Consider the following 23,439-nt stretch of genomic DNA (forward strand, 5'->3'; position numbering starts at 1 on the left):
TTGTATAGTAATATATTTAGAAAAGTATACTATAACTGAACATGAAACATGTGTACTTTAATACTCACCCTCATTGATAATTAAATAAGGAAAAGCATCACTTAAAGAGTGATACTTTAACATTTTAAACTTCCTGATAGCACAGTTAGAGTGGTAGATTTCATTTTTTTAATAGAGATTTTTACAGAAATCTATAATTTATAGAAGGCAAATATAAAGGACCTACCTAGTTTCTCTTAAAAAAGTACTTTCTTTCCCAAATGGTTAAACTGAAGAAGTAGGAGAAGCCTTATTGCAATATCAGTCTGAGTTCAATCCCTAATCCCACCAACAGTTCCAGAACCTCAATTTAATTTCTGTCCTTTCTATAGTAATATATTTAGAATAGTATAATATAACTGAACATGAAACATGTGTACTTTAATACTCACCCTCTTTGATAATTAAATAAGGAATTATTAAGCAATTATATTGCAGTGTTCTGGAACTGTTGTTGTAATTGGGGGTTAATCTCTGACTAATTTTGCAACTAGGCCATTCGAGTTTATGCATCAAACATTAATTTTGAACACCTGAGCCCACAAGCCCAAAAATCAAAATGTCCAATTTTATTAGCAATAATATACTGTTGTCAGCTACTTTTTGAAATAATTTATATAGGTTTATTGCTAAGAATTTGTATTTTCTTAGTTCTGTTTGGCCTCCCAAAATTTAAAGTCACAATATGTCCTGATGTCACTATAACTGACGAAATTGGAGCTTTAGATGATCAAAGTTCCTTTTTGAGCATGCTCACAGCTTACACCTATGTGAACTCTGCAATCAAGCCCAGATTAATAACTCCAAAGCATCACCATAAATATACATATTAATTTTTTATCCTATAAGACAACATATATAGTACAAACACCTATACTTCTGACTGCAATGTGAATGTTTATAAAATCTTGTACGCAATTGGGGGTATAGCTCAGAGGTAGAGCATTTGATTGCAGATTGAGAGGTTCCTGGTTCAAATCCAGGTGCACCCTTTACCTAGCTTTTAAAGTGTAAAGGTACTGAATCAATTTGCAGTTTACAGCTAGTTTGAAACTCAAGTACAGGAAAAGCTAACACAAGTAAGAGCAAGAAAACAAAAAAAAGTGAAATTTTAACATTATATACTTCCTGATAGCACAGTTAGAGTGGTAGATTTCATTTATTTGATAGAGATTTATACAGAAATCTATAATTTATAGAAGGCAAATATAAAGGACCTACCTAGTTTCTCTTAAAAAAGTACTTTCTTTCCCAAATTGTTAAAAATGAAGAAGTAGGAGAAGCCTTATTGCAATATCAGTCTGAGTTCAATCCCTAATCCCACCAACAGTTCCAGAACCTCGATTTAATTTCTGTCCTTTCTATAGTAATATATGTAGAATAGTATAATATAACTGAACATGAAACATGTGTACTTTAATACTCACCCTCATTGATAATTAAATAAGGAAAAGCATCACTTAAATAGTGATACTTTAACATTATAAACTTCCTGATAGCACAGTTAGAGCGGCAGATTTCATTTTTTTGAAAGAGATTCATACAGAAATCTATAATTTATAGAAGGCAAATATAAAGGACCTACCTAGTTTCTCTTAAAAAAGTACTTTCTTTCCCAAATGGTTAAAAACGAAGAAGTAGGAGAAGCCTTATTGCAATATCAGTCTGAGTTCAATCCCTAATCCCACCACCTTCGATTTAATTTCTGTCCTTTCTATAGTAATATATTTAGAATAGTATAATTTAACTGAACATGAAACATGTGTACTTTAAAACTCACCCTCATTGATAATTAAATAAGGAAAAGCATCACTTATATAGTGATAATTTTACATTAAACTCTTCCTGATAGCACAATTAGAGAGGCAGATTTCATTTATTTGAAAGCGATTTTTAAAGAAAACTTTAATTTATAGAAGGCAAATATAAAGGACCTACCTAGTTTCTCTTAAAATATACTTTCTTTCCCAAATGGTTAAACTGAAGAAGTAGGAGAAGCCTTATTGCAATATCAGTCTGAGTTCAATCCCTAATCCCACCAACAGTTCCAGAACCTCAATTTAATTTCTGTAATTTCTATAGTAATATATTTAGAATAGTATAATATAACTGAACATGAAACATGTGTACTTTAATACTCACCCTCTTTGATAATTAAATAATGAATTATTAAGCAATTACATTGCAGTATTCTGGAACTGTTGTTGTAATTGGGGGTTGATCTCAGACTGATTTTGCAACTAGGCCTTTCGAGTTTATGCATCAAACATTAATTTTGAACATCTGAGCCCACAAGCCCAAAAATCAAAATGTCCTATTTTATTAGCAATAATATACTGTTGTCAGCTACTTTTTGAAATAATTTATATAGGTTTGTTACTAAGAATTTGTATTTTCTTAGTTCTGTTTGGCCTCCCAAAATATAAAGTCACAATATGTCCTGATGTCACTATAACTGACCAAATTGGAGCTTTAGATGATCAAAGTTCCCTTTTGAGCATGCTCACAGCTTACATCTATGCGAACTCTGCAATCAAGCCCAGATTAATAACTCCAAAGCATCACCATAAATATACATATTAATTTTTTATCCTATAAGACAACATATATAGTACAAACACCTATACTTTCTGACTGCAATGTGAATGTTTTTCAGAACTTGAACGCAATTGGGGGTATAGCTCAGAGGTAGAGCATTTGATTGCAGATTGAGAGGTTCCTGGTTCAAATCCAGGTGCCCCCTTTACCTAGCTTTTAATGTGTAAAGGTACTGAATCAATTTGCAGTTTACAGCTAGTTTGAAAGTCAAGTACAGGAAAAGCTAACACAAGTAAGAGCAAGAAAACAAAAAAAGTGAAACTTTAACATTATATACTTCCTGATAGCACAGTTAGAGCGGTAGATTTCATTTATTTGATAGAGATTTATACAGAAATCTATAATTTATAGAAGGCAAATATAAAGGACCTACCTAGTTTCTCTTAAAAAAGTACTTTCTTTCCCAAATGGTTAAAAATGAAGAAGTAGGAGAAGCCTAATTGCAATATCAGTCTGAGTTCAATCCCTAATCCCACCAACAGTTCCAGAACCTCGATTTAATTTCTGTCCTTTCTATAGTAATATATTTAGAATAGTATAATATAACTGAACATGAAACATGTGTACTTTAAAACTCACCCTCATTGATAATTAAATAAGGAATAGCATCACTTAAATAGTGATACTTTAACATTATACTCTTCCTGATAGCACAGTTAGAGTGGTAGATTTCATTTATTTGAAAGCGATTTTTAAAGAAATCTATAATTTATAGAAGGCAAATATAAAGGACCTACCTAGTTTCTCTTAAAAAAGTACTTTCTTTCCCAAATGGTTAAACTGAAGAAGTAGGAGAAGCCTTATTGCAATATCAGTCTACATTCAATCCCTAATCCCACCAACAGTTCCAGAACCTCAATTTAATTTCTGTCCTTTCTATAGTAATATATTTAGAATAGTATAATATAACTGAACATGAAACATGTGTACTTTAATACTCACCCTCATTGATAATTAAAAAAGGAAAAGCATCACTTATATAGTGATACTTTAACATTATAAACTTCCTGATAGCACAGTTAGAGTGGCAGATTTTTTTTTTTTATAAAGATTTTTACAGAAATCTATAATTTATAGAAGGCAAATATAAAGAACCTACCTAGTTTCTCTTAAAAAAGTACTTTCTTTCCCAAATGGTTAAACTGAAGAAGTAGGAGATGCCTTATTGCAATATCAGTCTGAGTTCAATCCCTAATCCCACCAACAGTTCCAGAACCTCTATTTAATTTCTGTCCTTTCTATAGTAATATATTTAGAATAGTATAATATAACTGAACATGAAACTTGTGTACTTTAATACTCACCCTATTTGATAATTAAATAAGGAATTATTAAGCAATTATATTGCAGTGTTCTGGAACTGTTGTTGTAATTGGGGGTTAATCTCAGACTAATTTTGCAACTAGGCCATTCGAGTTTATGCATCAAACATTAATTTTGAACACCTGAGCCAACAAGCCCAAAAATCAAAATGTCCTATTTTATTAGCAATAATATACTGTTGTCAGCTACTTTTTGAAATAATTTATATAGGTTTATTGCTAAGAATTTGTATTTTCTTAGTTCTGTTTGGCCTCTCAAAATTTAAAGTCACAATATGTCCTGATGTCACTATAACTGACGAAATTGGAGCTTTAGATGATCAAAGTTCCTTTTTGAGCATGCTCACAGCTTACACCTATGTGAACTCTGCAATCAAGCCCAGATTAATAACTCCAAAGCATCACCATAAATATACATATTCATTTTTTATCCTATAAGACAACATATATAGTACAAACACCTATACTTTCTGACTGCAATGTGAATGTTTTTAAAATCTTGTACGCATTTGGGGGTATAGCTCAGTGGTAGAGCATTCGACTGCAGATCGAGAGGTCCCTGGTTCAAATCCAGGTGTCCCCTTTACCTAGCTTTTAATGTGTAAAGGTACTGAATCAATTTGCAGTTTACAGCTAGTTTGAAACTCAAGTACCAGAAAAGCTAACACAAGTAAGAGCAAGAAAACAAAAAAAGGGAAACTTAAACATTATATACTTCCTGATAGCACAGTTATAGTGGTAGATTTCATTTTTTTAATAGAGATTTTAACAGAAATCTATAATTTATAGAAGGCAAATATAAATTACCTACCTAGTTTTTCTTAAAATAGTACTCTCTTTCCGAAATGGTTAAAAATGAAGAAGTAGGAGAAGCCTTATTGCAATATCGTTCTGAGTTCAATCCCTAATCCCACCAACAGTTCCAGAACCTCAATTTAATTTCTGTCCTTTCTATAGTAATATATTTAGAATAGTATAATATAACTGAACATGAAACATGTGTACTTTAATACTCACCCTCATTGATAATTAAATAAGGAAAGGCATCACTTAAAGAGTGATACTTTAACATTATAAACTTCCTGATAGCACAGTTAGAGTGGCAGATTTCAGTTTTTTGATAGAGATTTTTACAGAAATCTATAATTTATAGAAGGCAAATATAAAGGACCTACCTAGTTTCTCTTAAAAAAGTACTTTCTTTCCCAAATGGTTAAACTGAAGAAGTAGGAGAAGCCTTATTGCAATATCAGTCTGAGTTCAATCCCTAATCCCACCAACAGTTCCAGAACCTCAATTTAATTTCTGTCCTTTCTATAGTAATATATTTAGAATAGTATAATATAACTGAACATGAAACATGTGTACTTTAATACTCACCCTCTTTGATAATTAAATAATGAATTATTAAGCAATTACATTGCAGTATTCTGGAGCTGTTGTTGTAATTGGGGGTTGATCTCAGACTGATTTTGCAACTAGGCCTTTCGAGTTTATGCATCAAACATTAATTTTGAACATCTGAGCCCACAAGTACAATATTCAAACTGTCCTATTTTATTAGCAATAATATACTGTTGTCAGCTACTTTTTGAAATAATTTATATAGGTTTATTGCTAAGAATTTGTATTTTCTTAGTTCTGTTTGGCCTCCCAAAATTTAAAGTCACAATATGTCCTGATGTCACTATAACTGATGAAATTGGAGCTTTAGATGATCAAAGTTCCTATTTGAGCATGCTCACAGCTTACACCTATGTGAACTCTGCAATCAAGCCCAGATTAGTAACTCCAAAGCATCACCATAAATATACATATTAATTTTTTATCCTATAAGACAACATGTATAGTACAAACACCTATACTTTCTGACTGCAATGTGAATGTTTTTAAAATCTTGTATGCAATTGGGGGTATAGCTCAGTGGTAGAACATTCGACTGCAGATCGAGAGGTCCCTGGTTCAAATCCAGGTGCCCCCTTTACCTAGCTTTTAATGTGTAAAGGTACTGAATCACTTTGCAGTTTACAGCTAGTTTGAAACTCAAGTACCAGAAAAGCTAACACAAGTAAGAGCAAGAAAACAAAAAAAGGGAAACTTTAACATTATATACTTCCTGATAGCACAGTTATAGTGGTACATTTCATTTTTTTAATAGAGATTTTAACAGAAATCTATAATTTATAGAAGGCAAATATAAAGTACCTACCTAGATTCTCTTAAAATAGTACTTTCTTTCCGAAATGGTTAAAAATGAAGAAGTAGGAGAAGCCTTATTGCAATATCAGTCTGAGTTCAATCCCTAATCCCACCAACAGTTCCAGAACCTCGATTTAATTTCTGTCCTTTCTATAGTAATATATTTAGAATAGTATAATATAACTGAACATGAAACATGTGTACTTTAATACTCACCCTCATTGATAATTAAATAAGGAAAAGCATCACTTAAATAGTGATACTTTAACATTATACTCTTCCTGATAGCACAGTTAGAGTGGCAGATTTCATTTATTTGAAAGCGATTTTTAAAGAAAACTATAATTTATAGAAGGCAAATATAAAGGACCTACCTAGTTTCTCTTTAAAAAGTACTTTCTTTCCCAAATGGTTAAACTGAAAAAGTAGGAGAACCCTTATTGCAATATCAGTCTGAGTTCAATCCCTAATCCCACCAACAGTTCCAGAACCTCGATTTAATTTCTGTCCTTTGTATAGTAATATATTTAGAATAGTATACTATAACTGAACATGAAACATGTGTATTTTAATACTCACCCTCATTGATAATTAAATAAGGAAAAGCATCACTTAAATAGTGATACTTTAACATTATACTCTTCCTGATAGCACAGTTAGAGTGGCAGATTTCATTTATTTGAAAGCGATTTTTAAAGAAAACTATAATTTATAGAAGGCAAATATAAAGGACCTACCTAGTTTCTCTTTAAAAAGTACTTTCTTTCCCAAATGGTTAAACTGAAAAAGTAGGAGAACCCTTATTGCAATATCAGTCTGAGTTCAATCCCTAATCCCACCAACAGTTCCAGAACCTCGATTTAATTTCTGTCCTTTCTATAGTAATATATTTAGAATAGTATAATATAACTGAACATGAAACATGTGTACTTTAATACTCACCCTCATTGATAATTAAATAAGGAAAAGCATCACTTAAATAGTGATACTTTAACATTATACTCTTCCTGATAGCACAGTTAGAGTGGCAGATTTCATTTATTTGAAAGCGATTTTTAAAGAAAACTATAATTTATAGAAGGCAAATATAAAGGACCTACCTAGTTTCTCTTTAAAAAGTACTTTCTTTCCCAAATGGTTAAACTGAAAAAGTAGGAGAACCCTTATTGCAATATCAGTCTGAGTTCAATCCCTAATCCCACCAACAGTTCCAGAACCTTAATTTAATTTCTGTCCTTTCTATAGTAATATATTTAGAATAGTATAATATAACTGAACATGAAACATGTGTACTTTAATACTCACCCTCATTGATAATTAAATAAGGAAAGGCATCACTTAAAGAGTGATACTTTAACATTATAAACTTCCTGATAGCACAGTTAGAGTGGCAGATTTCATTTTTTTGATAAAGATTTACACAGAAATCTATAATTTATAGAAGGCAAATATAAAGGACCTACCTAGTTTCTCTTAAAAAAGTACTTTCTTTCCCAAATGGTTAAAAACAAAGAAGTAGGAGAAGCCTTATTGCAATATCAGTCTGAGTTCAATCCCTAATCCCACCAACAGTTCCAGAACCTCAATTTAATTTCTTTCCTGTCTATAGTAATATATTTAGAATAGTATAATATAACTGAACATGAAACATGTGTACTTTAATACTCACCCTCTTTGATAATTAAATAAGGAATAATTAAGCAATTACATTGCAGTATTCTGGAACTGTTGTTAAATTTGGGGGTTGATCTCAGACTGATTTTGCAACTAGGCCATTCGAGTTTATGCATCAAACATTAATTTTGAACATCTGAGACCACAAGCCCAAAAATCAAAATGTCCTATTTTATTAGCAATAATATACTGTTGTCAGCTACTTTTTGAAATAATTTATATAGGTTTGTTACTAAGAATTTGAGCTTTCTTAGTTCTGTTTGGTCTCCCAAAATATAAAGTCACAATATGTCCTGATGTCACTATAACTGACCAAATTGGAGCTTTAGATGATCAAAGTTCCCTTTTGAGCATGCTCACAGCTTACATCTAAGCGAACTCTGCAATCAAGCCCAGATTAATAACTCCAAAGCATCACCATAAATATACATATTAATTTTTTATCCTATAAGACAACATATATAGTACAAACACCTATACTTTCTGACTACAATGTGAATGTTTTTCAAATCTTGAACGCAATTGGGGTATAGCTCAGAGGTAGAGCATTTGATTGCAGATTGAGAGGTTCCTTGTTCAAATCCAGGTGCCCCCTTTAGCTAGCTTTTAATGTGTAAAGGTACTGAATCAATTTGCAGTTTACAGCTAGTTTGAAAGTCAAGTACAGGAAAAGCTAACACAAGTAAGAGCAAGAAAACAAAAAAAGTGAAACTTTAACATTATATACTTCCTGATAGCACAGTTAGAGTGGTAGATTTCATTTATTTGATAGAGATTTATACAGAAATCTATAATTTATAGAATGCAAATATAAAGGACCTACCTAGTTTCTCTTAAAAAAGTACTTTCTTTCCCAAATGGTTAAAAATGAAGAAGTAGGAGAAGCCTAATTGCAATATCAGTCTGAGTTCAATCCCTAATCCCACCAACAGTTCCAGAACCTCGATTTAATTTCTGTCCTTTCTATAGTAATATATGTAGAATAGTATAATATAACTGAACATGAAACATGTGTACTTTAATACTCACCCTCATTGATAATTAAATAAGGAAAAGCATCACTTAAATAGTGATACTTTAACATTATAATCTTCCTGATAGCACAGTTAGAGTGGCAGATTTCATTTTTTTGATAGAGATTTATACAGAAATCTATAATTTATAGAAGGCAAATATAAAGGACCTACCTAGTTTCTCTTAAAAAAGTACTTTATTTCCCAAATGGTTAAAAACGAAGAAGTAGGAGAAGCCTTATTGCAATATCAGTCTGAGTTCAATCCCTAATCCCACCAATAGTTCCAGAACCTCAATTTAATTTCTGTCCTTTCTATAGTAATATATTTAGAATAGTATAATATAACTGAACATGAAACATGTGTACTTTAAAACTCACCCTCATGGATAATTAAATAAGGAAAAGCATCACTTAAATAGTGATACTTTTACATTATACTCTTCCTGATAGCACAGTTAGAGTGGCAGATTTCATTTATTTGAAAGCGATTTTTAAAGAAATCTATAATTTATAGAAGGCAAATATAAAGGACCTACCTAGTTTCTCTTAAAAAAGTACTTTCTTTCCCAAATGGTTAAACTGAATAAGTAGTTGAAGCCTTATTGCAATATCAGTCTGCGTTCAATCCCTAATCCCACCAACAGTTCCAGAACCTCAATTTAATTTCTGTCCTTTCTATAGTAATATATTTAGAATAGTATAATATAACTGAACATGAAACATGTGTACTTTAATACTCACCCTCATTGATAATTAAATAAGGAAAAGCATCACTTAAATAGTGATACTTTAACATTATAAACTTCCTGATAGCACAGTTAGAGTGGCAGATTTTATTTTTTTATAGAGATTTTTACAGAAATCTATAATTTATAGAAGGCAAATATAAAGGACCTACCTAGTTTCTCTTAAAAAAGTACTTTCTTTCCCAAATGGTTAAACTGAAGAAGTAGGAGAAGCCTTATTGCAATATCAGTCTGAGTTCAATCCCTAATCCCACCCACAGTTCCAGAACCCCGATTCTATTTCTGTCCTTTCTATAGTAATATATTTAGAATAGTATAATATAACTGAACATGAAACATGTGTACTTTAATACTCACCCTCTTTGATAATTAAATAAGGAATTATTAAGCAATTATATTGCAGTGTTCTGGAACTGTTGTTGTAATTGGGGGTTAATCTCAGACTAATTTTGCAACTAGGCCATTCGAGTTTATGCATCAAACATTAATTTTGAACACCTGAGCCCACAAGCCCAAAAATCAAAATGTCCTATTTTATTAGCAATAATATACTGTTGTCAGCTACTTTTTGAAATATTTTATATAGGTTTATTGCTAAGAATTTGTATTTTCTTAGTTCTGTTTGGCCTCCCAAAATTTAAAGTCACAATATGTCCTGATGTCACTATAACTGACCAAATTGGAGCTTTAGATGATCAAAGTTCCTTTTTGAGCATGCTCACAGCTTACACCTATGTGAACTCTGCAATCAAGCCCAGATTAATAACTCCAAAGCATCAACATAAATATACATATTAATTTTTTATCCTATAAGACAATATATATAGTACAAACACCTATACTTTCTGACTGCAATGTGAATGTTTTTAAAATCTTGTATGCATTTGGGGGTATAGCTCACTGGTAGAGCATTCGACTGCAGATCGAGAGGTCCATGGTTCAAATCCAGGTGCCCCCTTTACCTAGCTTTTAATGTGTAAAGGTACTGAATCAATTTGCAGTTTACAGCTAGTTTGAAACTCAAGTACAGGAAAAGCTAACATAAGTAAGAGCAAGAAAACAAAAAAAGGGAAACTTTAACATTATATACTTCCTGATAGCACAGTTATAGTGGTAGATTTAATTTTTTTAATAGAGATTTTAACAGAAATCTATAATTTATAGAAGGCAAATATAAAGTACCTACCTAATTTTTCTTAAAATAGTACTCTCTTTCCGAAATGATTAAAAATGAAGAAGTAGGAGAAGCCTTATTGCAATATCGTTCTGAGTTCAATCCCTAATCCCACCAACAGTTCCAGAACCTCAATTTAATTTCTGTCCTTTCTATAGTAATATATTTAGAATAGTATAATATAACTGAACATGAAACATGTGTACTTTAATACTCACCCTCATTGATAATTAAATAAGGAAAGGCATCACTTAAAGAGTGATACTTTAACATTATAAACTTCCTGATAGCACAGTTAGAGTGGCAGATTTCATTTTTTTGATAGAGATTTACACAGAAATCTATAATTTATAGAAGGCAAATATAAAGGACCTACCTAGTTTCTCTTAAAAAAGTACTTTCTTTCCCAAATGGTTAAAAACGAAGAAGTAGGAGAAGCCTTATTGCAATATCAGTCTGAGTTCAATCCCTAATCCCACCAACAGTTCCAGAACCTCAATTTAATTTCTTTCCTGTCTATAGTAATATATTTAGAATAGTATAATATGACTGAACATGAAACATGTGTACTTTAATACTCACCCTCTTTGATAATTAAATAAGGAATAATTAAGCAATTACATTGCAGTATTCTGGAACTGTTGTTAAATTTGGGGGTTGATCTCAGACTGATTTTGCAACTAGGCCATTCGAGTTTATGCATCAAACATTAATTTTGAACATCTGAGACCACAAGCCCAAAAATCAAAATGTCCTATTTTATTAGCAATAATATACTGTTGTCAGCTACTTTTTGAAATAATTTATATAGGTTTGTTACTAAGAATTTGAGCTTTCTTAGTTCTGTTTGGTCTCCCAAAATATAAAGTCACAATATGTCCTGATGTCACTATAACTGACCAAATTGGAGCTTTAGATGATCAAAGTTCCCTTTTGAGCATGCTCACAGCTTACATCTAAGCGAACTCTGCAATCAAGCCCAGATTAATAACTCCAAAGCATCACCATAAATATACATATTAATTTTTTATCCTATAAGACAACATATATAGTACAAACACCTATACTTTCTGACTACAATGTGAATGTTTTTCAAATCTTGAACGCAATTGGGGGTATAGCTCAGAGGTAGAGCATTTGATTGCAGATTGAGAGGTTCCTTGTTCAAATCCAGGTGCCCCCTTTAGCTAGCTTTTAATGTGTAAAGGTACTGAATCAATTTGCAGTTTACAGCTAGTTTGAAACTCAAGTACAGGAAAAGCTAACACAAGTAAGAGCAAGAAAACAAAAAAAGGGAAACTTTAACATTATATACTTCCTGATAGCACAGTTATAGTGGTAGATTTCATTTTTTTAATAGAGATTTTAACAGAAATCTATAATTTATAGAAGGCAAATATAAAGTACCTGCCTAGTTTTTCTTAAAATAGTACTCTCTTTCCGAAATGGTTAAAAATGAAGAAGTAGGAGAAGCCTTATTGCAATATCGTTCTGAGTTCAATCCCTAATCCCACCAACAGTTCCAGAACCTCGATTTAATTTCTGTCCTTTCTATAGTAATATATTTAGAATAGTATAATATAACTGAACATGAAACATGTGTACTTTAATACTCACCCTCATTGATAATTAAATAAGGAAAGGCATCACTTAAAGAGTGATACTTTAACATTATAAACTTCCTGATAGCACAGTTAGAGTGGCAGATTTCATTTTTTTGATAGAGATTTATACAGAAATCTATAATTTATAGAAGGCAAATATAAAGGACCTACCTAGTTTCTCTTAAAAAAGTACATTCTTTCCCAAATGGTTAAAAACGAAGAAGTAGGAGAAGCCTTATTGCAATATCAGTCTGAGTTCAATCCCTAATCCCACCAACAGTTCCAGAACCTCAATTTAATTTCTGTCCTTTCTATAGTAATATATTTAGAATAGTATAATATAACTGAACATGAAACATGTGTACTTTAATACTCACCCTCTTTGATAATTAAATAAGGAATAATTAAGCAATTACATTGCAGTATTCTGGAACTGTTGTTAAATTTGGGGGTTGATCTCAGACTGATTTTGCAACTAGGCCATTCGAGTTTATGCATCAAACATTAATTTTGAACATCTGAGCCCTCAAGCCCAAAAATCAAAATGTCCTATTGTATTAGCAATAATATACTGTTGTCAGCTACTTTTTGAAATAATTTATATAGGTTTGTTACTAAGAATTTGAGCTTTCTTAGTTCTGTTTGGTCTCCCAAAATATAAAGTCACAATATGTCCTGATGTCACTATAACTGACCAAATTGGAGCTTTAGATGATCAAAGTTCCCTTTTGAGCATGCTCACAGCTTACATCTAAGCGAACTCTGCAATCAAGCCCAGATTAATAACTCCAAAGCATCACCATAAATATACATATTAATTTTTTATCCTATAAGACAACATATATAGTACAAACACCTATACTTTCTGACTACAATGTGAATGTTTTTCAAATCTTGAACGCAATTGGGGGTATAGCTCAGAGGTAGAGCATTTGATTGCAGATTGAGAGGTTCCTGGTTCAAATCCAGGTGCCCCCTTTACCTAGCTTTTAATGTGTAAAGGTACTGAATCAATTTGCAGTTTACAGCTAGTTTGAAAGTCAAGTACAGGAAAAGCTAACACAAGTAAGAGCAAGAAAACAAAAAAAGTGAAACTTTAACATTATATACTTCCTGATAGCACAGTTAGAGTGGTAGATTTCATTTATTTGATAGAGATTTATACAGAAATCTATAATTTATAGAAGGCAAATATAAAGGACCTACCTAGTTTCTCTTAAAAAAGTACTTTCTTTCACAAATGGTTAAAAATGAAGAAGTAGGAGAAGCCTTATTGCAATATCAGTCTGAGTTCAATCCCTAATCCCACCAACAGTTCCAGAACCTCGATTTAATTTCTGTCCTTTCTATAGTAATATATGTAGAATAGTATAATATAACTGAACATGAAACATGTGTACTTTAATACTCACCCTCATTGATAATTAAATAAGGAAAAGCATCACTTAAATAGTGAGACTTTAACATTATAAACTTCCTGATAGCACAGTTAGACCGGCAGATTTCATTTTTTTGAAAGAGATTTATACAGAAATCTATAATTTATAGAAGGCAAATATAAAGGACCTACCTAGTTTCTCTTAAAAAAGTACTTTCTTTCCCAAATGGTTAAAAACGAAGAAGTAGGAGAAGCCTTATTGCAATATCAGTCTGAGTTCAATCCCTAATCCCACCAACAGTTCCAGAACCTCGATTTAATTTCTGTCCTTTCTATAGTAATATATTTAGAATAGTATAATATAACTGAACATGAAACATGTGTACTTTAAAACTCACCCTCATTGATAATTAAATTAGGAAAAGCATCACTTAAATAATGATACTTTAACAATATACTCTTCCTGATAGCACAGTTAGAGTGGCAGATATCATATATTTGAAAGCGATTTTTAAAGAAAACTATAATTTATAGAAGACAAATATAAAGGACCTACCTAGTTTCTCTTTAAAAAGTACTTTCTTTCCCAAATGGTTAAACTGAAAAAGTAGGAGAACTCTTATTGCAATATCAGTCTGAGTTCAATCCCTAATCCCACCAACAGTTCCAGAACCTTAATTTAATTTCTGTCCTTTCTATAGTAATATATTTAGAATAGTATAATATAACTGAACATGAAACATGTGTACTTTAATACTCACCCTCTCTGATAATTAAATAAGGAATTATTAGGCAATTGTATTGCAGTGTTCTGGAACTGTTGTTGTAATTGGGGGTTAATCTCCGACTAATTTTGCAACTAGGCCATTCGAGTTTATGCATCAAACATTAATTTTGAACATCTGAGCCCTCAAGCCCAAAAATCAAAATGTCCTATTTTATTAGCAATAATATACTGTTGTCAGCTACTTTTTGAAATAATTTATATAGGTTTATTGCTAAGAATTTGTATTTTCTTAGTTCTGTTTGGCCTCCCAAAATTTAAAGTCACAATATGTCCTGATGTCACTATTACTGACGAAATTGGAGCTTTAGATGATCAAAGTTCCTTTTTGAGCATGCTCACAGCTTACACCTATGTGAACTCTGCAATCAAGCCCAGATTAATAACTCCAAAGCATCACCATAAATATACATATTAATTTTTTATCCTATAAGACAACATATATAGTACAAACACCTATACTTTCTGACTGCAATGTGAATGTTTTTAAAAGCTTGTACGCAATTGGGGGTATAGCTCAGTGGTAGAGCATTCGACTGCAGATTGAGAGGTCCCTGGTTCAAATCCTGGTGCCCCCTTTACCTAGCTTTTAATGTGTAAAGGTACTGAATCAATTTGCAGTTTACAGCTAGTTTGAAACTCAAGTACAGGAAAAGCTAACACAAGTAAGAGCAAGAAATAAAAAAAAGTGAATCTTTAACATTATATACTTCCTGATAGCACAGTTAGAGTGGTAGACTTCATTTTTTTGACAGAGATTTTAACAGAAATCTATAATTTATAGAAGGCAAATATAAAGTACCTACCTAGTTTCTCTTAAAATAGTACTCTCTATCCGAAATGGTTAAAAATGAAGAAGTAGGAGAAGCCTTATTGCAATATCAGTCTGAGTTCAATCCCTAATCCCACCAACAGTTCCAGAACCTCGATTTAATTTCTGTCCTTTCTATAGTAATATATTTAGAATAGTATAATATAACTGAACATGAAACATGTGTACTTTAATACTCACCCTCATTGATAATTAAATAAGGAAAAGCATCACTTAAATAGTGATACTTTAACATTATAAACTTCCTGATTGCACAGTTAGATTGGCAGTTTTTATTTTTTTTATAGAGATTTTTACAGAAATCTATAATTTATAGAAGGCAAATATAAAGGACCTACCTAGTTTCTCTTAAAAAAGTACTTTCTTTCCCAAATGGTTAAACTGAAGAAGTAGGAGAAGCCTTACTGCAATATCAGTCTGAGTTCAATCCCTAATCCCACCATCAGTTCCAGAACCTCAATTTAATTTCTGTCCTTTCTATAGTAATATATTTAGAATAGTATAATATAACTGAACATGAAACATGTGTACTTTAATACTCACCCTCTTTGATAATTAAATAATGAATTATTAAACAATTATATTGCAGTGTTCTGGAACTGTTGTTATAATTGGGGGTTAATCTCAGACTAATTTTGCAACTAGGCCATTCGAGTTTATGCATCAAACATTATTTTTGAACACCTGAGCCCACAAGCCCAAAAATCAAAATGTCCTATTTTATTAGCAATAATATACTGTTGTCAGCTACTTTTTGAAATAATTTATATAGGTTTATTGCTAAGAATTTGTATTTTCTTAGTTCTGTTTGGCCTCCCAAAATTTAAAGTCACAATATGTCCTGATGTCACTATTACTGACGAAATTGGAGCTTTAGATGATCAAAGTTCCTTTTTGAGCATGCTCACAGCTTACACCTATGTGAACTCTGCAATCAAGCCCAGATTAATAACTCCAAAGCATCACCATAAATATACATATTAATTTTTTATCCTATAAGACAACATATATAGTACAAACACCTATACTTTCTGACTGCAATGTGAATGTTTTTAAAATCTTGTACGCAATTGGGGGTATTGCTCAGTGGTAGAGCATTCAACTGCAGATCGAGAGGTCCCTGGTTCAAATCCAGGTGCCCCCTTTACCTAGCTTTTAATGTGTAAAGGTACTGAATCAATTTGCAGTTTACAGCTAGTTTGAAAGTCAAGTACAGGAAAAGCTAACACAAGTACGAGCAAGAAAACAAAAAAAGTGAAACTTTAACATTATATACTTCCTGATAGCACAGTTAGAGTGGTAGATTTCATTTATTTGATAGAGATTTATACAGAAATCTATAATTTATAGAAGGCAAATATAAAGGACCTAACTAGTTTCTCTTAAAAAAGTACTTTCTTTCCCAAATGGTTAAAAATGAAGAAGTAGGAGAAGCCTAATTGCAATATCAGTCTGAGTTCAATCCCTAATCCCACCAACAGTTCCAGAACCTCGATTTAATTTCTGTCCTTTCTATAGTAATATATGTAGAATAGTATAATATAACTGAACATGAAACATGTGTACTTTAATACTCACCCTCATTGATAATTAAATAAGGAAAAGCATCACTTAAATAGTGATACTTTAACATTATAAACTTCCTGATAGCACAGTTAGACCGGCAGATTTCATTTTTTTGAAAGAGATTCATACAGAAATCTATAATTTATAGAAGGCAAATATAAAGGACCTACCTAGTTTCTCTTAAAAAAGTACTTTCTTTCCCAAATGGTTAAAAACGAAGAAGTAGGAGAAGCCTTATTGCAATATCAGTCTGAGTTCAATCCCTAATCCCACCAACAGTTCCAGAACCTCGATTTAATTTCTGTCCTTTCTATAGTAATATATTTAGAATAGTATAATATAACTGAACATGAAACATGTGTACTTTAAAACTCACCCTCATTGATAATTAAATTAGGAAAAGCATCACTTAAATAATGATACTTTAACATTATACTCTTCCTGATAGCACAGTTAGAGTGGCAGATTTCATTTATTTGAAAGCGATTTTTAAAGAAAACTATAATTTATAGAAGGCAAATATAAAGGACCTACCTAGTTTCTCTTTAAAAAGTACTTTCTTTCCCAAATGGTTAAACTGAAAAAGTAGGAGAACTCTTATTGCAATATCAGTCTGAGTTCAATCCCTAATCCCACCAACAGTTCCAGAACCTCAATTTAATTTCTGTCCTTTCTATAGTAATATATTTAGATAAGTATAATATAACTGAACATGAAACATGTGTACTTTAATACTCACCCTCTTTGATAATTAAATAAGGAATTATTAAGCAATTATATTGCAGTGTTCTGGAACTGTTGTTATAATTGGGGGTTAATCTCAGACTAATTTTGCAACTAGGCCATTCGAGTTTATGCATCAAACATTATTTTTGAACACCTGAGCCCACAAGCCCAAAAATCAAAATGTCCTATTTTATTAGCAATAATATACTGTTGTCAGCTTCTTTTTGAAATAATTTATATAGGTTTATTGCTAAGAATTTGTATTTTCTTAGTTCTGTTTGGCCTCCCAAAATTTAAAGTCACAATATGTCCTGATGTCACTATTACTGACGAAATTGGAGCTTTAGATGATCAAAGTTCCTTTTTGAGCATGCTCACAGCTTACACCTATGTGAACTCTGCAATCAAGCCCAGATTAATAACTCCAAAGCATCACCATAAATATACACATTAATTTTTTATCCTATAAGACAACATATATAGTACAAACACCTATACTTTCTGACTGCAATGTGAATGTTTTTAAAATCTTGTACGCAATAGGGGGTATAGCTCAGTGGTAGAGCATTCGACTGCAGATCGAGAGGTCCATGGTTCAAATCCAGGTGCCCCCTTTACCTAGCTTTTAATGTGTAAAGGTACTGAATCAATTTGCAGTTTACAGCTAGTTTGAAACTCAAGTACAGGAAAAGCTAACACAAGTAAGAGCAAGAAAACAAAAAAAGGGAAACTTTAACATTATATACTTCCTGATAGCACAGTTATAGTGGTAGATTTCATTTTTTTAATAGAGATTTTAACAGAAATCTATAATTTATAGAAGGCAAATATAAAGTACCTACCTAGTTTTTCTTAAAATAGTACTCTCTTTCTGAAATGGTTAAAAATGAAGAAGTAGGAGAAGCCTTATTGCAATATCGTTCTGAGTTCAATCCCTAATCCCACCAACAGTTCCAGAACCTCAATTTAATTTCTGTCCTTTCTATAGTAATATATTTAGAATAGTATAATATAACTGAACATGAAACATGTGTACTTTAATACTCACCCTCATTGATAATTAAATAAGGAAAGGCATCACTTAAAGAGTGATACTTTAACATTATAAACTTCCTGATAGCACAGTTAGAGTGGCAGATTTCATTTTTTTGATAGAGATTTATACAGAAATCTATAATTTATAGAAGGCAAATATAAAGGACCTACCTAGTTTCTCTTAAAAAAGTACTTTCTTTCCCAAATGGTTAAAAACGAAGAAGTAGGAGAAGCCTTATTGCAATATCAGTCTGAGTTCAATCCCTAATCCCACCAACAGTTCCAGAACCTCAATTTAATTTCTGTCCTTTCTATAGTAATATATTTAGAATAGTATAATATAACTGAACATGAAACATGTGTACTTTAATACTCACCCTCTTTGATAATTAAATAAGGAATAATTAAGCAATTACATTGCAGTATTCTGGAACTGTTGTTAAATTTGGGGGTTGATCTCAGACTGATTTTGCAACTAGGCCATTCGAGTTTATGCATCAAACATTAATTTTGAACATCTGAGACCACAAGCCCAAAAATCAAAATTTCCTATTTTATTAGCAATAATATACTGTTGTCAGCTACTTTTTGAAATAATTTATATAGGTTTGTTACTAAGAATTTGAGCTTTCTTAGTTCTGTTTGGTCTCCCAAAATATAAAGTCACAATATGTCCTGATGTCACTATAACTGACCAAATTGGAGCTTTAGATGATCAAAGTTCCCTTTTGAGCATGCTCACAGCTTACATCTATGCGAACTCTGCAATCAAGCCCAGATTAATAACTCCAAAGCATCACCATAAATATACATATTAATTTTTTATCCTATAAGACAACATATATAGTACAAACACCTATACTTTTTGACTACAATGTGAATGTTTTTCAAATCTTGAACGCAATTGGGGGAATAGCTCAGAGGTAGAGCATTTGATTGCAGATTGAGAGGTTCCTGGTTCAAATCCAGGTGCCCCCTTTACCTAGCTTTTAATGTGTAAAGGTACTGAATCAATTTGCAGTTTACAGCTAGTTTGAAAGTCAAGTACAGGAAAAGCTAACACAAGTAAGAGCAAGAAAACAAAAAAAGTGAAACTTTAACATTATATACTTCCTGATAGCACAGTTAGAGTGGTAGATTTCATTTATTTGATAGAGATTTATACAGAAATCTATAATTTATAGAAGGCAAATATAAAGGACCTACCTAGTTTCTCTTAAAAAAGTACTTTCTTTCCCAAATGGTTAAAAATGAAGAAGTAGGAGAAGCCTAATTGCAATATCAGTCTGAGTTCAATCCCTAATCCCACCAACAGTTCCAGAACCTCGATTTAATTTCTGTCCTTTCTATAGTAATATATGTAGAATAGTATAATATAACTGAACATGAAACATGTGTACTTTAATACTCACCCTCATTGATAATTAAATAAGGAAAAGCATCACTTAAATAGTGATACTTTAACATTATAAACTTCCTGATAGCACAGTTAGACCGGCAGATTTCATTTTTTTGAAAGAGATTTATACAGAAATCTATAATTTATAGAAGGCAAATATAAAGGACCTACCTAGTTTCTCTTAAAAAAGTACTTTCTTTCCCAAATGGTTAAAAATGAAGAAGTAGGAGAAGCCTTATTGCAATATCAGTCTGAGTTCAATCCCTAATCCCACCAACAGTTCCAGAACCTCGATTTAATTTCTGTCCTTTCTATAGTAATATATTTAGAATAGTATAATATAACTGAACATGAAACATGTGTACTTTAAAACTCACCCTCATTGATAATTAAATTAGGAAAAGCATCACTTAAATAATGATACTTTAACATTATACTCTTCCTGATAGCACAGTTAGAGTGGCAGATTTCATTTATTTGAAAGCGATTTTTAAAGAAAACTATAATTTATAGAAGGCAAATATAAAGGACCTACCTAGTTTCTCTTTAAAAAGTACTTTCTTTCCCAAATGGTTAAACTGAAAAAGTAGGAGAACTCTTATTGCAATATCAGTCTGAGTTCAATCCCTAATCCCACCAACAGTTCCAGAACCTCAATTTAATTTCTGTCCTTTCTATAGTAATATATTTAGAATAGTATAATATAACTGAACATGAAACATGTGTACTTTAATACTCACCCTCTCTGATAATTAAATAAGGAATTATTAGGCAATTGTATTGCAGTGTTCTGGAACTGTTGTTGTAATTGGGGGTTAATCTCAGACTAATTTTGCAACTAGGCCATTCGAGTTTATGCATCAAACATTAATTTTGAACATCTGAGCCCTCAAGCCCAAAAATCAAAATGTCCTATTTTATTAGCAATAATATACTGTTGTCAGCTACTTTTTGAAATAATTTATATAGGTTTATTGCTAAGAATTTGTATTTTCTTAGTTCTGTTTGGCCTCCCAAAATTTAAAGTCACAATATGTCCTGATGTCACTATTACTGACGAAATTGGAGCTTTAGATGATCAAAGTTCCTTTTTGAGCATGCTCACAGCTTACACCTATGTGAACTCTGCAATCAAGCCCAGATTAATAACTCCAAAGCATCACCATAAATATACATATTAATTTTTTATCCTATAAGACAACATATATAGTACAAACACCTATACTTTCTGACTGCAATGTGAATGTTTTTAAAATCTTGTACGCAATTGGGGGTATAGCTCAGTGGTAGAGCATTCAACAGCAGATCGAGAGGTCCCTGGTTCAAATCCAGGTGCCCCCTTTACCTAGCTTTTAATGTGTAAAGGTACTGAATCAATTTGCAGTTTACAGCTAGTTTGAAAGTCAAGTACAGGAAAAGCTAACACAAGTAAGAGCAAGAAAACAAAAAAAAGTGAAACTTTAACATTATATACTTCCTGATAGCACAGTTAGAGTGGTAGATTTCATTTATTTGATAGAGATTTATACAGAAATCTATAATTTATAGAAGGCAAATATAAAGGACCTACCTAGTTTCTCTTAAAAAAGTACTTTCTTTCCCAAATGGTTAAAAATGAAGAAGTAGGAGAAGCCTAATTGCAATATCAGTCTGAGTTCAATCCCTAATCCCACCAACAGTTCCAGAACCTCGATTTAATTTCTGTCCTTTCTATAGTAATATATGTAGAATAGTATAATATAACTGAACATGAAACATGTGTACTTTAATACTCACCCTCATTGATAATTAAATAAGGAAAAGCATCACTTAAATAGTGATACTTTAACATTATAAATTTCCTGATAGCACAGTTAGACCGGCAGATTTCATTTTTTTGAAAGAGATTTATACAGAAATCTATAATTTATAGAAGGCAAATATAAAGGACCTACCTAGTTTCTCTTAAAAAAGTACTTTCTTTCCCAAATGGTTAAAAACGAAGAAGTAGGAGAAGCCTTATTGCAATATCAGTCTGAGTTCAATCCCTAATCCCACCAACAGTTCCAGAACCTCGATTTAATTTCTGTCCTTTCTATAGTAATATATTTAGAATAGTATAATATAACTGAACATGAAACATGTGTACTTTAAAACTCACCCTCATTGATTATTAAATTAGGAAAAGCATCACTTAAATAATGATACTTTAACATTATACTCTTCCTGATAGCACAGTTAGAGTGGCAGATTTCATTTATTTGAAAGCGATTTTTAAAGAAAACTATAATTTATAGAAGGCAAATATAAAGGACCTACCTAGTTTCTCTTTAAAAAGTACTTTCTTTCCCAAATGGTTAAACTGAAAAAGTAGGAGAACTCTTATTGCAATATCAGTCTGAGTTCAATCCCTAATCCCACCAACAGTTCCAGAACCTCAATTTAATTTCTGTCCTTTCTATAGTAATATATTTAGAATAGTATAATATAACTGAACATGAAACATGTGTACTTTAATACTCACCCTCTTTGATAATTAAATAAGGAATTATTAAGCAATTATATTGCAGTGTTCTGGAACTGTTGTTATAATTGGGGGTTAATCTCAGACTAATTTTGCAACTAGGCCATTCGAGTTTATGCATCAAACATTATTTTTGAACACCTGAGCCCACAAGCCCAAAAATCAAAATGTCCTATTTTATTAGCAATAATATACTGTTGTCAGCTTCTTTTTGAAATAATTTATATAGGTTTATTGCTAAGAATTTGTATTTTCTTAGTTCTGTTTGGCCTCCCAAAATTTAAAGTCACAATATGTCCTGATGTCACTATTACTGACGAAATTGGAGCTTTAGATGATCAAAGTTCCTTTTTGAGCATGCTCACAGCTTACACCTATGTGAACTCTGCAATCAAGCCCAGATTAATAACTCCAAAGCATCACCATAAATATACACATTAATTTTTTATCCTATAAGACAACATATATAGTACAAACACCTATACTTTCTGACTGCAATGTGAATGTTTTTAAAATCTTGTACGCAATAGGGGGTATAGCTCAGTGGTAGAGCATTTGACTGCAGATCGAGAGGTCCATGGTTCAAATCCAGGTGCCCCCTTTACCTAGCTTTTAATGTGTAAAGGTACTGAATCAATTTGCAGTTTACAGCTAGTTTGAAACTCAAGTACAGGAAAAGCTAACACAAGTAAGAGCAAGAAAACAAAAAAAAGTGAAACTTTAACATTATATACTTCCTGATAGCACAGTTAGAGTGGTAGATTTCATTTATTTGATAGAGATTTATACAGAAATCTATAATTTATAGAAGGCAAATATAAAGGACCTACCTAGTTTCTCTTAAA

The 23,439-nt window shown here is 31.7% G+C and overlaps 11 non-coding genes across 11 annotated transcripts; all 11 read left to right on the top strand.

The window, feature by feature from the left end:
• The first annotated feature begins 2,710 nt into the window (after positions 1 to 2,710).
• On the top strand, positions 2,711 to 2,782 carry TRNAC-GCA (transfer RNA cysteine (anticodon GCA)). The gene has a single exon. It is a non-coding gene; the product is annotated as a tRNA-Cys (tRNA).
• Positions 2,783 to 4,470: 1,688 nt separating this feature from the next.
• On the top strand, positions 4,471 to 4,542 carry TRNAC-GCA (transfer RNA cysteine (anticodon GCA)). Its single transcript has one exon. It is a non-coding gene; the product is annotated as a tRNA-Cys (tRNA).
• Positions 4,543 to 5,868: 1,326 nt separating this feature from the next.
• Positions 5,869 to 5,940, top strand: TRNAC-GCA (transfer RNA cysteine (anticodon GCA)). The gene has a single exon. It is a non-coding gene; the product is annotated as a tRNA-Cys (tRNA).
• A 4,539-nt stretch (positions 5,941 to 10,479) lies between these two features.
• Positions 10,480 to 10,551, top strand: TRNAC-GCA (transfer RNA cysteine (anticodon GCA)). Its single transcript has one exon. It is a non-coding gene; the product is annotated as a tRNA-Cys (tRNA).
• A 2,726-nt stretch (positions 10,552 to 13,277) lies between these two features.
• On the top strand, positions 13,278 to 13,349 carry TRNAC-GCA (transfer RNA cysteine (anticodon GCA)). Its single transcript has one exon. It is a non-coding gene; the product is annotated as a tRNA-Cys (tRNA).
• Positions 13,350 to 15,039: 1,690 nt separating this feature from the next.
• On the top strand, positions 15,040 to 15,111 carry TRNAC-GCA (transfer RNA cysteine (anticodon GCA)). Its single transcript has one exon. It is a non-coding gene; the product is annotated as a tRNA-Cys (tRNA).
• Positions 15,112 to 16,437: 1,326 nt separating this feature from the next.
• Positions 16,438 to 16,509, top strand: TRNAC-GCA (transfer RNA cysteine (anticodon GCA)). The gene has a single exon. It is a non-coding gene; the product is annotated as a tRNA-Cys (tRNA).
• A 1,690-nt stretch (positions 16,510 to 18,199) lies between these two features.
• On the top strand, positions 18,200 to 18,271 carry TRNAC-GCA (transfer RNA cysteine (anticodon GCA)). Its single transcript has one exon. It is a non-coding gene; the product is annotated as a tRNA-Cys (tRNA).
• Positions 18,272 to 19,598: 1,327 nt separating this feature from the next.
• Positions 19,599 to 19,670, top strand: TRNAC-GCA (transfer RNA cysteine (anticodon GCA)). Its single transcript has one exon. It is a non-coding gene; the product is annotated as a tRNA-Cys (tRNA).
• Positions 19,671 to 21,360: 1,690 nt separating this feature from the next.
• TRNAC-GCA (transfer RNA cysteine (anticodon GCA)) lies at positions 21,361 to 21,432 on the top strand. The gene has a single exon. It is a non-coding gene; the product is annotated as a tRNA-Cys (tRNA).
• A 1,691-nt stretch (positions 21,433 to 23,123) lies between these two features.
• On the top strand, positions 23,124 to 23,195 carry TRNAC-GCA (transfer RNA cysteine (anticodon GCA)). Its single transcript has one exon. It is a non-coding gene; the product is annotated as a tRNA-Cys (tRNA).
• The last annotated feature ends 244 nt before the right edge of the window (positions 23,196 to 23,439 follow it).

The sequence above is a fragment of the Taudactylus pleione genome, unplaced genomic scaffold (assembly GCF_031769625.1).
Source record: "Taudactylus pleione unplaced genomic scaffold, aTauple2 ptg000021l, whole genome shotgun sequence".
Lineage (NCBI taxonomy): Eukaryota > Metazoa > Chordata > Amphibia > Anura > Myobatrachidae > Taudactylus > Taudactylus pleione.